This window comes from Cynoglossus semilaevis, chromosome 20 (assembly GCF_000523025.1).
Source record: "Cynoglossus semilaevis isolate Cse_v1.0 chromosome 20, Cse_v1.0, whole genome shotgun sequence".
NCBI classification, from domain to species: domain Eukaryota; kingdom Metazoa; phylum Chordata; class Actinopteri; order Pleuronectiformes; family Cynoglossidae; genus Cynoglossus; species Cynoglossus semilaevis.
This window is the reverse complement of record NC_024326.1, coordinates 3,016,607-3,034,573: the sequence shown is the minus strand read 5'-3', so window position 1 is coordinate 3,034,573 and position 17,967 is coordinate 3,016,607. Positions and strand designations below refer to the sequence as shown.

Below are 17,967 nucleotides of genomic sequence, written 5' to 3'. Positions count from 1 at the left end.
CCTGACTTCCTCATACAAAACCACAATTCCTCCCTTGGCACTTTGTCATATGCCTTTTCTAGATCTACAAATACACAATGCAGCTCCTTCTGACCTTCCCTGTACTTCTCCATCAGCATCCTCAAGGCAAATATTGCATCTGTCTAATAACTCACAGGTAACCTGGGGCCCTAATCAACCGTGCATGTTGTTTTGAAGCTTGTATGCTGTCATTAAAAGCCACAGACTATACTGTATGCATTTATTTTCAGTCAATCATGTCAAGTAATCATTGACATGTCAACATCTTATCCTTTTCCTCCTGGAACCAGGGGTAAGGAGCACACAACTGCCTCTATAAGGTGGTATCATTGTTGAAAAGAACAGAGGAGTCTCTTCGTGGATTCTTAGTAGAAAGTATTACTTTCTTATGGGATCCTAAGTCATAATGATGATATAGTATCCCGTCATAATGAAATACTTCTTCATACACGTGGATGTGACTCTGCTTCTTTGGAACATTTATTAAATTAGAGCAAAATCTCAGTAAAATCTTTAACAGTTGCCTGTGGTAGAAATTGACAAAAACCGCCCAGAAGACAGAAGAAATCGAGTATTTACATTATTGAGCGTTTCATTTTCAGCCTGGTGTCTATTTACCACTAATCTAAATCTGTAATTGAAAATTTTAACCACTGACACTTCAGGCCAACAGAAAATCACAACATTCCTGTTGTGTTTAGAGGACGTATGGAGTAGTCTTTGATCCCAGTATAACACACACCTGGGCAAAGTATGGCCCGTGGGCCGGATATGAGCCGCAGGGCTTTCCAATCCGGCCCACCAAACACTAGTACAAGACTTTTGTTTCATGCATTAAAATTAATCGTTACCATTTCTGTTGATGCCACTAGATGGCGGCAGACATCAAATAGGCTACATTATCTCTAAAAGTTTAGGTTTCGTCTACTTAGTACAATATTCTACATTCAACCAATACCGAACCAGTCCAATTTTGAACCTCATGAGCGAAAAAGAACAAAACATTTTTCAGATAATAATCTACCTCTCAGAGGACGTTGGACTTTCACCGTTGTCAGAGATAATGATGAAACCATCAGGTTTATTGTAGAGTGAAAAGTCAACTCTTCTTGTTTGGAACATTACATATAAATCAGGAGGAGGAAGTAGACACGGACGAGTGTCTACAGGGACAGGCTGTATGTTCTGATGAAACCCATGACTCTCCTGGAAAGTCAAGTCTTGTCAGTGCTTGTTTCTCAGCCTCCCAGAGAGACAGACAACTCGGCTAATGGCAGCTTCTGTAAGAGCCACCGAACGAGGCACCCTGTTGAGGAGACAGCTTGACAGTTGCGGTGATTTCCGCAGCTCGACTACACCGCAAATTGCTCGGTCATCAATAACGCCTTTTGAAAATCACAACAGTCATAAACGCTGGCGTTCTCCTGAAAATGCAATGTGTGGCTGCAATTTTAAAACACTGAGCCATTGTCTCTTCCTACTGTTCCCCTTATGGAGCCCGTGGGAGCTGCAAGGATGGGGCACACACTCATTCATTGCAACATCACGCGGCCTTGTTCCCCAGTGCATCTCCACACCATTCATTGCCACTGGGGGAAAATAGGGATAGAAATAGTGCAGAGAGGAAGATACTGCTGATTCCACATTGTATCTTTGTGAGAGATTTGGAATTCAAGGTGGGAGTATCGAACAAGAACAGAAGGCGGCAGAAAAAGGCTGAGGTACGGTGAAAGTGAGAGGGTGAAGAAGATGTTTTGGGTCAGGGTCAGTTTACTGACACATCAGATATTGACCGAGGGACGGATACATGCTGCACTACCGCACTACAATACATGCAGAACTGTTCTCTCACTTTAAGAGTCAATAAAACACATTTTTTGTATCCCCTCCCTTCCCCCTCCTCCCCTCCCTGTTATAAGCTCTGGTCCTGTCAACACCTGCCATATTTCTCTGACAGGTTGCTATTAAATGCTGAGAGAAATTGGTTTTTAATTGAAAACAGAGAGCTCTGTTTATTTTATTTTTTTTTATTAAGGTTGCTAAACAAACATATTTGGCAAAAGAAGAGAACAAAACACGTCCCTTTAAAGCGTCCTACTGTAAACAGTTGATAATGGCTGGAGTGTTTTAGAAGCAATTCACAGCTGACAGGCTAGACGTGAATGGTAAACATCAAGAGGGGAAAAGATTTTTTTTTCTTCCCCCTCTTGTAGACAGGCAAACAAGTTCAGGGAAATTAAGTACAAGTTTTATTTCTTTAAACAAATCACTGTCACAAACTCTAAAACCCCAAGGTGCTGCATGTTAACATTTATTTAGAACTTTTGAAATGAGAGTGAAGAACCAAAAGAATCCAAATACTGACATACCTTTATTGGAGGTAGAGGCTTTTTTTAATGATCTTTTCCACATTGTCAGAAAATTTATAATATTTCTTACTTAATTGTTTCTTTCTCAATGCTTTTTTTAATTAAATAAACTCTCTTTCTCTCCTGTGGCTCCATTTGTTTTACTTTCGGGAAACTTTAGTTGTTAATTGGCCAACATTTATCAAAATGGTCTTTTTTTTTAATTTTCAGACTTAAACTACGTCCAACTGTGTTGCGGTAGCTGTTTCTGCTTTATTTATGGCCAACACCCTTCTCTGTTGGATTTTCTTTGCACACTTTTAGCCATGGGCTACATTTTCATTTACATTTCTGGCGATATCTGTCGTTATGCATGGAAAAAATGTTAAAATTTTTTACAGGAAACATTGTGGCTTCAGGCATAGGAGTATTTCACAGCTCTTGCTTTAAATCCCCATTTAATTGTAAGAACACAGCAATGTTCAATGTTCTGCAATGCAGCATGAACTGTAAATACTGACATTTATATTAATTTCACTTCCTGACCAAAATACTGTTTAATGGTTTTAGGGATAAGTTCAAGTTCTTTTCTTTTTTTAAACTAATAGTGTTCACCCTAACCTTGTACATAGTTATTTAGGAGATTGTTCAAAGGACTGTTCTTTTTAAAATTGCTCTGTGGTTTGGGAAATATTGACTTGTAATAGACCGTCAGCACTGGCTTTTCACTTTGGTACTGAACAAAGACTCCACTGCTCCTGCACTCACACTTTTACATTCAGTTTATCACACATCCAGTGTGAAAATACCACACAATATATGACATTATTTTTCTCTCTTAATGGCTACTCCATTAGCAGGAGCTGTAATATTATCAACTAATGTTGTTATTTTATATTTAAGTAATTATCATTTTCGTGCGGTGAAGAAAACCGATGACTGTTGCCTCTTACATTTCTCATCATATTTGCATTACTTCATCAGCCAACCTGCTTCGTAATTTTCAAATGAAACAAAGCCCATCCACCCACTCAGTTCAATTAGCATTTGAATAAATGCTGTTTTTAATCCTATCGGCTGCGGCTGAAAGTCTGACTTTGAGAAACAAACAGACACTTAAACAGTCACACTCCTACTTTAGCTGGAAGCGGCTGCAGATGGCGCACAAACAGATGATACACGTATTTAAAAAGCCTGCGTTTACACTGTGCACGCAGCTTTCATGAATTCTTCATTCGCTGTGATGTAATGAAGTCTTAGTTGCAATTTGGCCCATTAATAATTATGAGACCTTACTAAATGGTCTCTGAAAATAGGGGCTGTGAGAAATCCTTCATCATTAATATTGCATCCATCCACTCCAGACTTATTAGCGAGGCTGAGTCCTTAATGAGCCAAAAGTTCTTTACAATGCCAACATTTTATCCTCACTGCGTGTCAACTGAGATAAGCCTGGAAGAATTATCATCTTGACTTCCTGACCCTGTGCTGAAGTGTGTCGAGAAGTCAAAGAGCAGCCGACCCTTGGTTGTAGCCAGAGCTGCTCACATTAATATATTATATGAATATATTGGTAAAATAACACAGCCCTGACTTTCAATTACTATCACACTTACTGCAGTAATGTAGAATGCCCTGGTGGAAATAAGAATCTAAAGATGTAGGGTCTTTATTTGGCTCTGTGTTTACAAAAAAAAAAAAAAAACTGCTTAAAATGCACGTCAGTTTTGTTTCTCATCCGTTCCATTTAAATCTCATCAAGATTCCTATTAGATTTTCTTCTGCGTAATATAAATCTGCGCAGTCTTTAATTTCTCAGTGCCTTTCTAATGAAAAGTCTCTCAGCAATTACCAACTGAAGAGAGTCCAGGTATGCGGGCAACAGAGTGGTGGGCTTCCATTCATTCTCTAATGACGCTACCTGTTTAATCTGCCTGAGTCCATCTCCATCCACACACACACTGCTAATGGGCTTTACATAGCTCGGTGATGAATATGCATTCTCACTTTGGCTGACAGTTTGAAAATCCTGACCAAAGAATGGGAAAGAACAACAAATAGCATTTCTTTCTCCCTCTGAAATTGGCTGTTTGCACAGATAATATGCAAATTTTAAAGCCTTTCTTTCAACAATATTGCACCGAGTGCTCCCTTTTGATATGTGTGAATAGGACTTAAACAAACGGCATCTCCTTGAAAGCAGTTGCTCGGCTTATAAGACATTTTTGTCAGTTCGACCAAAACAAAAGTTTGACTTCGGAGCTAACAGTCTGCCATGCATCGTGTTCTCCATCTAAAGCCACGCTCCAATGAATTGCTCCTCCGTAAAAGGAAGATTGAGGGCTGGTGAGTTTAAGAGAAAGCCCATTAAAATGTGTCATATCAGTAACAATTAAGGTGCTCTGTTACACAAAAAGCCACCATAAACTTGAATAATCATGAACATTAATTGTGCTTAAAACACCGGAATGATTTTTTTTTCTTTTTTAAGTAAAAGCCTGTCAGGATACATTACAGTAAAACAATGAGGAATTTATCATCAACACAGGGACCTGACAGCTAAGAACCTGTCATTATATGATCATGGAGTCATTTGTGTGTCAAAGTTGAAAGCACATCATTATGATTAAAAAAAGCAGCAGTGAGGTGTCATTCATTACTGAGCCATTACTTCATCACATTCTTTCTCCACAGACACCCCTCCCCCGACCCCCAGCACTAATGTTGTTCTATTTGGATCCTATTACAATCACAGTGGGAAGGTTTTTACTGCGTGTTCACCAAAATTAAAGAAGAAACTTGAGTGTTGAGTTGAGATGAGCTGTTATTCTTGGAATGTTGGTCATAAAGGCAAAGATTGTTCATCACAAAAAATAAACACTTTCACAAAACCAAACGTATGGGTTGCATTTCTTAAAAAATCTCAGTAAAGCTGTCAATTACAATTTACAGTGTACAACACTAGTGCAGCTATTGTAGTAGGTAACAGGTATTAGTAGCAGGACTGACCACACGCACCAATATTTCTGTCTTTACACTGGCAGACCATGGGTTAAAAATAAGAAAAGGTTCATTTGTATTAACTGTAGGAAACTCTACACAAGGAGCACTACCTGACCATCAACCATGAGCATGTGTTATTGCCAATTATGAGTGTGCAATGAAAATGTCACAAGGTCTGTGGTTCAATTCCCGGTCTTAATGTGGAGGGAGTTTGCGTGTTTCTATACCACAGTCTTTAATACATTTTAAAATAGGTTATGCCATGTCTGTACCCAAGATTATTTTAAGTTATTTATCCAATGTCTGAACTTCATAGAGCGACCGTGCCTAAAAAGGCTTCAACTTCCTGCGTGAAAACACTGCTGACTGTGGGAGATTCACTCTGTGACAGCGTGGAAGTCCTTGACTCGAACTCCACCGTGGTCTAAGCTGCCCAGGGTGAGCTCTTATCTGCACATTCCTCAGCTCTGCACTTTTGCTGCTTTCCCACATTAAAAAACGAGTGTCGGTAATTAGACGTCAAAGGGTCAAAGGTCAGATGGCTGAGGGACAGAAGGGTCCTCCTGGGAGGACCTTCTCAATTGGAGATGCTGTGCTGTGCAGAACGGCTCGTGGATAGCAGTGAGGTATATGCAAAGTGTAATCAGGTGTACAAATATGCCGTGTAGTAAGCTGAGTAGTACGAGCACTTTTGTAATACTGTTTTATAGTATAGTAACACTTGTCAAAAGCAGCTAATGATACAAATGAGTAGTTTTGATTTATCAGTGGCTGATGAACAACATATCCCAGCACACATGAGAAAGACAGGCCTCATGGTTGCCTTACAGAGAGAAGGTCATTCATTAAATCCCACTCGGTCACTGATGGTCTTTCCACATGGCATTAGCATGTTTTTCCCATTCTTCTATGAAACAAGAGGCAGCACTATACTACACCCAGGGAGCGGGAGAGTTTTTGGTACTTGCTCAACACACCACAGCCCTGCTGGACCTGGACGATCCCCAGTAAACATGCCCAATCCTCTAACTAGGCCGCGGGCGCCGTAGTGATTAGATTGCTGCTCTTTGCATAATTACCTGCATAAATAAGGCTACAGGAAGCAGAGGAGGCTGAAATCCATTCTCGGATGTGTGTACTACTCAGATGTAACTACTATTGTAATCTATTTGAAGGGCTGCAAAAACAAAACAAAACATTTTAAACAACATTTTTTTAATGAGCACATGCTGGTGCTTTTTTAAAATAATTTTGGATACAACAAAATGATGTCATCATGAATCCATTTGCTAGGTGTCAGGAACGATATTTGTTACCATGTAACTAACGATTGAAGATTTGTATCTGATGAACCTTTAAATGGTAGTTTGAAAGACTAGAAAAAAAAGTAGACAAACAGTTCAGGCAGAGTAAATAGATGGATAGATGGATAGATGGATTGATAAATCTATCTCTGAGTTTGTCCCCTCTGAACCCCCTTGCTCTCCAGCCTTCCCTTCATTTTCTCCCCCTCTCTCCATCTTCCTGTAGCCAGCCCTCATGCACCGAGACAGAAACCAGCAGTCGCATCACTTTCACTTTAGTCAGAGATGGAACCATCATCAGCCGTGGCCGCAACCCAATTGGAAGTGGGCGGCGCCAAGTAACCATGACGACCACATGGGCTTAGTCAAAGTGAGGCAAGTCACAGAAAAAAAGTTTTTTTTTTTTTTTAAAGATATAAAGTGTATGTAAAGAGTTTATTTTGTCCCATGACAGCGACGGACCACAAGGAAACAAAAATAAAATTTAAGAGCAGAACCTTGATAAACTGAAGGTAAATACAGAAGTTAATTACTGCTAAATCAAAGGTGAACGGTTGCAAAACACTCACACTCACACTCACACTCACACTCACTACCCCTGTCTTATTTCCTCTCCCTCCTCCTACACTCATTACCAGGAGCTGGGTATATAGCATGAATTCTAAGCACAGCCTCACCTTACACTCCAGCTCACTCCTCATTTGCATCACGCTGTGGAGATTTCAGTAACTGTCAGATAAATTCCACATTTTAAACTCATTTATTATAAAAATAATGTATTCTGTGCATTTAAGGTGACAGAACTGGACGTGTGGATATCTGATCGACAGGAAAACGACTCCTCCTCCTCTATCAGCCGTAAAGAAAAGCAAGGATGAGTCTTTCAGCTCAGACACCTCAAGCTGTGTAGGAACTACATCCTGCTGAGAGGTATTATTGTCAGTGGAGTCAAATCTTTATGGCAAAAATCCCAAAACATTATAAGATAACTTTTTTGGAGAATTTGACACAAAATCCATGGCTTGACATTCTGAAATGACATTCAAAAAATAGTTTCCACACTTTTCCAATTTCTTCAGCTCCCCAAGATGAGCAGGGAAGGCAATTTGCTAGACTGTTGATAGACGGCTAATAGAAGGCTAAGTTAGCAGCCAACCGGTCATTTGTATTGACCTTTCACTTCAGAAAAGTAAAATTGATTTTATGTAAATATATCACTAATACGGAGCCACTGTCATTTGTTCGCCTTTCAAACTGCAGTCACGTAGTGCAGTGAGGTTGTGGATAAATGTCCATGCTTGGCATTTTGATGCGTCGGGTGAAACGGACAACTTTCATGTGGCTCACTGCTGGCCGTAGAAATGACAAAATGAGTGTGTGTCGCATGACTACAAATATTAGAGAACTAACAAAAACCAAGAGGAAGCCGGCATGGTTCCTTTTATTTTTATTTTATTTTCTCTTGTTTTGTTTTCCTCTTTTGCACTGAGCCTGCAAAGCCACGCAATTTGTTTCTTCACATGGGTTCACAAAGCCACGCAATTTGTTTCTTCACATTTACCTACAATGGGTTGTAAAATTTAAAAACGGTGCACTGAGAAACTAACCTGTGAACAACTTTCTTCCCTTTTTGTATTTCCCCTCCCTTTATCTTAAGTACTTCTGCAATAGTTGTTTTCACGTCTGCCTGTCTTTTTTGTCCTCTAATCTGTCCTCTCTGTTCACTGTGGACAAACAGTATGATTCCAGGAATAACATGTAAATTCTTATTGACACTCAAATGAGCAGTAATGACCAGCTGATTTTCAACATTCCATTTCCTCCTCCGAGGAACACTCAACTCTCATCGTCATTTATTGATGCGATCATTAAACATTTATCAACAGTCACAAAATGCTATTTGTTGCCGTTTTAATGATCGATTGTCCCGGGTTCATTTCCCTAATAGCGCTAAACTGCACATGCAACGTGTGTAACAGTACCTGGTAAAATTCTGCCTCTGAAATTAGAAACAAATTAGCTTCTTCATCCAGTGGCTTTTTATGTTTTGCAAGAAAATCCTCATAGGCCTCGTCATACGACTGTCCAAAACACTTTGCAAGATTAGAGCCATTTGCAAGATTACTCCCATGCTGAGCTCGAGAGCCTTGATGAGAAATTCTGAGAGCTTGCGAGTTTTATTTTCTGCCCCACTGCTGTGAGGTGAATGACCAACATTTTGATGGGTCTGTTTACAAATATTTCACAATGCATGAAACCGTCTGTTGAGAGGGGGCACATTCATCAACTATTTATTCCTCACGACGGAACTGTTTTCACGATGAGCGTTACTATTTGTTTGTGTTTAGATCGATGTCTCAATCGTAGCCCCCCTTTTTATTTGTGTGTAACACTTTTGTTTCGACAAATGAACGAGGTACAAAATGAACAATTTCAGACCATGCTTTTGACCGGTAAAATAATCATTTGGCAGCATATGGGGGACAGCTGTGTTCTGGTCAGTCTGTTAAATGGTCCTGGGTCTAACTGCCATCCTGTCGAGCCAATACATTTTGTCTTCCATGCCTCTGCTGCTCAGCTCTGCTGGATTAGGTTTGTCCTTTCACTGCTATGCTCTTATCCAACTAAAAGAACACAAACCACCACCCAGCAATGGAAGCTAAGCTTAGCGCTCCATCTAAAAGCACACACATGAACATAAACCTAGGGACACACACACACACTCACTCACGTTTGCAAAACGCTTCGCTGCTCATGTATAGAGAGAGACTAATCCATTGGCAGCTGTTGCTCCACATCTCCACCACACAATGCTCTGGCCCTGAACTTTTCCTTCAGTATTAAAAACATATTCTCAACATCTTCTTTAACTGTCAGGTTTCCATTCCAAGAAAGAACTAAGTGTCAAATGAAGGAAAGAGTAACCAGAAAATCCAGCGCTAAACATCATAAACCAAATGAAAAGCAGCAACGCAGCTGTGAGGGAGAAGGAAAAATAAATCACACATTTGTTTGAGGTCAGATTGGACACTGAGAGGCAGTGAGGAAAAGAATGTCAGAACATCTTAGAGACGGAGATGCAAATAAATTCCTGCAGGAGGCACAGCAACCTGAAGGACTGCTGAAATGACACTGTGGGTCAGGAATGCTGGAGTGAACCTCATCAAACCGCACTGTGACATGATGAAATTCTGAGCGGTATCACTGATGACATCACTGATGTCACTGAAACAAGTTAGCAGTCTAAGAACGCTTTTGACACTTATTTAGGGACTTGGCAGGTGAATTACAGTTATTTCAAACATTAATGCTTAGTTCCACATTTAGGGTCACATGACTATTTTGGACTATCATAAAATTCAAAGGTTCTTTCCACTGGGTGTAGAACACAGTACAACAAACGTGTTGTTGAATCACAGTCAATGTTGTTGCAGTAATTTTAAGGAGCAGACGACAAATGTTTACCGCAGAACCAAGCAACAATGTCAGTCTCTGTCGACGTGACTCGACCCAAATGTGTGCAGTGTGGTCAGTGTCACGTTATGGATAGGATTTAAAGCTGTAAACATTACACAGTGGAGTGTGTGTCTTTTATTTGAAAATACCTTTTAAAACGCTGACAGCAGGACGATCACAGGTCTGGCTCCTGGTGACTCCTGATGGTCTTTCTATACGGCTTTGAATCCTCTCCCCTTGTTTGTGCTTTGGATTACCATGGAAACATAAAGGAAACATAAAGGCACATTAGACACTTTAAGTTGACCATAGGTGTAAATGTGAGTGTGAATGGTTGTTTGTCTATAAATGTGGTCCGTTAGTATACAGAAGCAATGATTAACTCCTACTCCTGCTAATTTACTGAGCAAATCACAGTTCTCTCTAATAATATTTTCCATTACTGTGATCTGGAAGCCTGTACAAACATGGAAATTAAAATGGATGAAGAGCGAAACATCTTTTTAAGAGCTACTCATGTGAGGTCCAGGACTTAGAGGTTGATTATTCTTCTGCTGTTATCCCACACTGAGCAGCTGACTCAACAGCACTCAGAGTCGGACCGAAAAAAACACAACTAATTATTGCTGTGATTTAGAAGCCTGAGATAACGGTAAACGACGGTAATTGGTCCAGACACTTACATTTTCAGTGGTGGAAAACAGTTAATTGTGATGAACTCAAAGTAGTGGAGGTAATTTTTCATTTTCCAGAGCAATTCCACCAATTCAGTACAAACAATTTTGTGGAGGTGAACCTGATTCCAAGAGTGACAGTTTGAACAGCACCTGTCCTCTGCTGCCCACTGTTTATAAATGTGGTGCTGTGTAGTGCCCCGTTTATCCTGCAGGCTTAAAAGTCACATTGAAATGGCATTTCTGTTCAAAAACTGTGCACCCTTCTCTCACACTTTTACAGCCACTCAACCTTTTTTCATTAGATGCCAAGTTATAAATGTGCTGTACTCCACACACGTGCACTTTTGTGTGAAGGGTTTTTCATAAAGCGGTGCATTATCGTTATTAGAGCATGGGCGCCATGCCCGGCTGCAGGTTAAGAGGTTGAGCAGAAGTAGTCATTAAATTTAAATTGAGCAATATCTTGTTTCACTACTCCAGGAGCTGACGGCGTGTAGGGTGAAGCCACGCCAGCTCCGAACCACTGCATCATTTGTTTATCTGTTGCACAACAACTCGACTTGATTTGCTTCATCCATATGCAACTTTGCATTTTTCACTGACATTCTAATGAACCTGGTGCGTGACGCCAAATTGCTGACTCGTTATATATACTGTACACATATGAGTTGGATTTTATGACCCAAAAGATATAGTGAAACACTGTATGCACAGTTACATCATCAATATTCAAGCAGCCGTGACTTTTATGGAGGTATTCCAATGAAACCTTTCTTCATTCAGCTGAAGGTGATTCTGATCTATCCATCCATTCATCCATTCATCCACCCATCCATCTATATCCTGAGCCTTTTAGCACCATTGCCTTCATCTTATTTTTTTCCAAAGTACAACATCTGCCCACCTCTGCTCTCCAAACATATACATGGCACTCTGCAGTGTTGTTGTTCTCGTGCAGGTTAAACTGGCTTTTATCCTACACCACGTTTCATGTCGTGTCATTCTTTCTGGGATGCTAACAAAATGACAAATCTTCCATTCTATTATCCATTCACCAAGCCCTGGCAAAACAGTTAACTGCGTGGCTTTTCTGCTCCACGCTTTGATCCACCTTCCTCTCAGCCTCTGCAGCATTCACATCGGTGCGTGTTAGCTAACAAAAGAGGGAAGCTAAAAGAGAGGAGAGCTATCTCCCTGAGAAGAGGTCTGCGCCAAGGGACTTCAAAGAAGGCTTTGAAGTTGGTTAGGAGACGCTGCGTAGACAGAAGCGAGAAGCCTCTCGGCTGCACTGCTGCGCTGCGTCATTAACTCTTGAGTGCAATTCACTGTACTTAGTTATTGAACCAGGTGTCAAATCTCCTAAGTGTTTTCTGCAGACTGAAAACTAAATCTTGGGTAGAAGTGAATATTTTCCACACCTCTGTCACTGAATGTGTGAGGGTCAAGTGGTCGATTCTGGGAATTTCTGTCATATTTTCTCTGCTCCTCTGCTTCAGAACCGTCAGTTTTTATCTCTTCATCAACGTGCCAGTGTGTCTTTGACCTTTTTTTTTTTTCTCAAGGTTTATATGTGGTGATAAAAGCAGAATGAATGTCTGTTTAGAAACAGAGCCACACTTTTTTTAAAATCTACTTTTTAAAATATATACTTTGCAGTTAAAGTTCTATCTGTAAATCAGATGTTTGTTACTGTAAAAAAAAAATATATATATATTTTTGTTTCACTAACTGAAGTGACCTTTAACTGTAGTGTTTTTCCTTCCCTTTTTTTTTCCTCCCTACATTTTGGGTTTTACTTTCACATTCCATTTCTTATATACAATCTATAGACATTTTACTGCATTTTTCAATGAAACAGTGTTAATTCCAGTTCATCATACATTTAAAACTAACACTTGGATTGTAATCCCATGGTATCCATTGTTACAAAGGTTAAGGAAACTCATCACACGTAAGAACTTGAACCACATCAGCCACCATGCCATTTACCATTTCACAAAAAATACAAATACAAATGTTTGCGATGAGTTTACAAAATTAAAGACATAAAAAAACTTGTAAAAGAAACACCAAAACTCTCCAATTCATATACCTGTTTCACTTGCACTAACAGACAGTATATATTTCTCTGTGAAACCCATAAATCCAGCATACTGATATAGTGATATGTGAGAAAGGACCGCGGCTATAAACCATATTTCAGGGCTTACGAACAGCCTCACAGAGCTGTGAGATCTGACTATAAATCCTGTTCCTGCGGTACAGCCGCCCACTTTCTATCACGGAGAAGCTAAAGTAAGCAGCAGGTAGAAAAACAAACACCAAAAAATTGGAGGAAAGAGAAAGGGAATGTTCAGTCACTTATTTAATGAAAACAACCACAAATCACCCTCGGTGTTCTGACTGTTTATTCACAGGGGTTTCTCCAGGTTCCTTTTATTTTTCTTGCCTTAATGAGATTTTCACTGGATTTCCTTGCTCTCCTTGTAAATCAAAGACGTCAGTTTCATTGTTTTTTATGCCTTTGTTTTACAACGTTTGCTACATCAATCTGTTTACTTGATGTATTGTATTGGCGGTGCTTGTATTTTTCTGACACCAGAAGGAAAAAAAAACAACAGCAACTTTCTAATCTAACCTTTCTGGCACCAAGGTACCAGCGGGTTTTGAATAACCTTTACTGCTGCTGTGGTGAATATGAATTCAGAAGTTCCATTTGAAATAAAGATGGAAAAAGCTCAGGTGCCTCTTCACACCAATCTCGGTGGAATTCTCTCAGGCACCGGCTCCACCTTAAACATTCTCCTTCTTCCCCGTCTACCTCTCTTCCACTCTGTGTCAGAGCAACAGTGGAGATATCGATTACCACCGGCTGTGTATACCTGGAAGCTGCATACATCCACTATCTGAGTTATCACACAGCTCTGTTTTATCATCAGCATCCCTCAAGGCGAAACACTCTCAAAGAACTCTTTATAAACAACTCTTTTATACTTCCCTCTGAAACCTGGGTCCGTGAGCGCTGGCAGCCAGCTGGGACGGCTTATCTGTTGTGTCTGGAACAGTTGTGTTGTTCACACACACAGTTTAACATTCATAAATAATGTACCTTTTAAAAACATTTTCACGAGGCTCCAGTGTGAGGCTGCACATCAGTCGATTTGGCTGTCTTTTTTTGGTTGTTTTTACACTGAAGTAAAAAAAAGGAAATGTAATCATGGAAGCAATAGTGCTTTCATTTTGAAAGTGGCACCAAATGTGCTGTTTTTGAAGCATCCGGACTAGACATGTTCTGACTGTCTGTCTGATGTCTGGTTATTATAAATGAGGTATTAATTCCAGCCACGGATGCTATGGAGATCATCAATAATGCAGGTCTAATCCATACAGTAACACTATGTGTACTTTGGTTTGTTGTGATACTCACTTCAATGAGGTGAAGGCTGCCGTGATGTACCAGCAGTGTCGGCTGGATCTGCAAATAAACAGGTAAACAAATAAAATCCAAAACTGACACAGTGGATCGTTTCCAAATATTCAACATACAAGGGTAAGGCAAAAAGACATCCAACGGGTGTCTGATAGATGAGACGTGAGGACAAGACTGCAGAACTCATTTTCGAGCTTTGAGCTGTGTTACATTTTAATTGATCTAGTTTTTCATCCCTTTGAAAATTAAAACTTTTGGAATTTTAATGGTGTTGTTTAAATACTGAAACATCTGCCAAAATATATATATTTTCTTGCAGTCTTTAGACAAACAAAGAAATGCTGCAAATAATAATAATAAAACAGCTTTATTTTGAACATGAGAACTTATATCTTTTAATTTGTCTCTCAACTTTTGACTTATATCCTGCAGTTTTAGAATTTGAAGCCATCTTCCTGCCTCAGTTACCAATACATAACCTGGTGACTTCCATCAAAAGCAATAAGCCCACTCTCACTCTCTGTGCGTTTCTGAGGAGTCCTGGTCTCCATCAGAACAACAAGGCATGGTTGCTTTAGCCCGGGTGTTGATTAGCTGTGTCATTTCAATTAGGTTAGTGCCAAGAAGTAATCTGTTCTCAATCACAATCGCAAAACACAAGTGCAGACACAAGAAGAAGAAGAAGAGGGAAGAAGAAGAAGAAGAAGTTCTCAATCACAATCGCAAAACACAAGTGCAGACACAAGAAGAAGAAGAAGAGGAAGAAGAAGAAGAAGAAGAAGAAGAGGAAGAAGAAGAAGAAGAAGAAGAAGAGGAAGAAGAAGAAGAAGAAGAAGAAGAGGAAGAAGAAGAAGAAGAAGAAGAAGAGGAAGAGGAAGAAGAAGAAGAAGAGAGCAGATCAGAGAGAGGAACAGGGAGTTGTCTACTGAGCTGAGAAGCATTCATTAAACATGTGCAGTCCCAAAGTGGACAATCTAGTAAGAATTACAGTAGAGGGTGGACACAGGAGTGGTCCGCAGCGATTTACCCTTGTACCTGTTGACTTGATTCGACCTACAATGTCTGGTCATTGCATTGACTGTAGGTTTTTGAGTTTGTAAAAAATACACTTTCTGGACCTTGAAGATGTGACACTTAAACCTCAGGTCAACAGGACGTTTTTCATCAGAAAAGAGGAAGATACAGAAAGGAAATTTTCTGTTTTGTGAAAGCTCCATGTGGTGATAGATGTCCTTGCGAGGACATTACTAACGTGCTGACTCACTGTATGACCAGGCATGTTCTCCCTGTGTGTGTGGGTTTCTGTGGATACTACAGTTCTCTCCCATAGATCCAAAAACACAAAGACGAGAGACTGGGACAAATGAATGTTAATGTTTGTACTTAGCCCTCAATTTTCTGGTGGGATTGGACAGAGCACCCGTATGATCCCACACAAGGATTATAAAAGTATAATGTATATAAAATACTGCATGTGTTTGTAGGAAGTATAGAAGGTCATTTATGGTCTTTGTACTTTATAAACCTTTCCCAATAAAACTCACCTGCCACAGAAAGTAGGTTCAGTTCTGCTGGACGGTCTGGTACAGTCCTGTGATAACCTCTCAGTCTTTATTTGACCTTGTGGCTGTGTGAAATGAGATAAAAAAAAAAAAAAAAATTAGTCAATTTTGCATTTGCATTTAAAGAAAAAAAGTGTAATAGTAGGAGTGTGTACTGCAGTGGTAATACACAAAAGTCTCTCTTGTTGTCTAGACAAATCCCACCACCAAAACAATCAATACTGCGTTCAGGGAAATACGTCTTTTTTTATGTCACACTGTTCAAGTCATAACAGCAGAGCATGTAGTGTAACCTCAGAGGATTAGCACAGTAAATTAACAACCCACTAAATGAAACACAAAATAAAGATGAACTCTTTCGGTTCACCCCTTCAAAAAAAAAAAAAATCATACTTCATGCTCTTTTCAGGGTAAGGTATTTACAATATTAGTAAAAGAAGACACAGCAGTTTACAGAAAAAAGCCCGTACAGTGAACACTCCACAGGGAACACTCCAGTTTAACGGCTATAAAAAGCTGCAGATAGAGAAAGAAAGAAAGACAGAGAGAGAGAGAGGAGTAGAGAGGAGAGCCTGAGAGCGAGGGAGAAAACAAAATCGCAAAGTGCAAAATGCTGAGTGCATAACGGGAGTTTCAACCTCAGCTTAGTGAGAGTCAGCTTTGAAAAGTTTTCCAAAGGAATAAAGTTTTGGCCTAAAGTTAAATGTAGATAACCTGCCTTCTTAGAAGAAGATTCAAAGCTGGAGACGCCTAAAAAAAAGAACAACAGTACGTGTTTATCAGCAACACATCTGGACACAAAACTGTTTCCAATAAGGACTACATTGGAATTAGAATTTATATCTGTCATTGTACCAGAGGTTCATCTTATGAGGTCAAGTATGCTGCTGCGTTTAAGAGAACAATGTGACTACAGTACAGAAGGTAATGGCTGTCGAAGCATCTGGAAGCATATATTTGGTACAAAGTCAGTGTTGTTTAACAGTGTTTTACTGGAACCTAAAAGATACAGTATGTAGCCTTGGACAGATATATGTCATTTATCTCTGAAAAATATACCAACAATGGAGACATGTTGGAGCCATGTGCTGTTTTTGGTACGGTTGGATGATGGATGTAGTGTGAGCAGATGTATAACTAATGTGCTGTTATCATACCCTGGGAGTTAGAGTCTCAGTGGTGTTCGCCAGAAGTAGCTCACCACAAACTGTAGAACCCAGTCCCACAGCTTACCTCCACCTCCTCCGACAAAGGAGCAATTATTTAGAGGCAAAAGGCATTAAGGCATTATTCTTCATATGAGTCATTTGGCTGGGTCAGTCACTGTGGAATCATTGATTCATTTTGATCTATATAATGACCTGCTACTGCGCGCACTTCTGTAATGAAGCCACTATTTGTAATGACTTCCCAAATGATTACACAGTTGGAATGGTTAACCACATCCTCCTGTTTACTTAGCCAGTGGTCCATCCTCAAACACATACATATATTTATACATATACATCATCTATAACGTCACTCATCATCAATCCAGAAACACACACTCACACACACAAATGCACACACACATACAGGTCGTGCCTGTGAATCCATCAAACTGCAATCACATCCTGTATCCAGTCAACCTCTATTATTTTGTCATCAGGCTGAGGCCAGACTGTGGAAGATGAATGGATGGATGGATGGATGGAGAATTGATGGATGAGTCAGTGGATTAACGGATGGAAGAATAGATGGATGAGGATTAATGGATGGTTCAATGAATGGATGGATGTAAAGCTGATGTAAAGATGGATGGAAGGATGTAAATATCAATGGATGGATGGAAGGATGTAAAGATAGATGATGGATGGATGAATGTAAAGACAAATAGATAGATGGATGGATGGATAGATTTATACAAGAACATGTGAAAGTATATAGACACATACTGTATCTATGGCATAACCAGTTCAATCATTACTATAAAAACAATTGAAAATACTCCAATATTTGGTTCAGTTATGTAGGCGTTCATCCTCCAAAGCAGAATTGTTTGGCTTTTAGAATAATAGCATGCTAATATATGTACCCGGGTGTCTCAAGCACATAATATGACATACTGTATTTGTAAACAGGCGAAAATAACCATGCTTATTTTTCACGGTGTGAAGAATGTTTGGT

The 17,967-nt window shown here is 39.7% G+C and overlaps 1 long non-coding RNA gene across 1 annotated transcript in view; it reads right to left on the bottom strand.

Annotated features, from left to right (window-relative positions):
• Positions 1 to 17,967, bottom strand: part of LOC103396011 (uncharacterized) — a 77,964-nt gene that overhangs the window by 7,241 nt on the left and 52,756 nt on the right. The window contains exons 11-13 of the long non-coding RNA XR_523321.3: positions 15,784 to 15,866; positions 14,237 to 14,284; positions 10,282 to 10,378 (exon numbers count right to left, since the gene is read on the bottom strand). This is a non-coding gene — a long non-coding RNA (uncharacterized LOC103396011). The remainder of the gene's footprint in view (positions 1 to 10,281; positions 10,379 to 14,236; positions 14,285 to 15,783; positions 15,867 to 17,967) is intronic.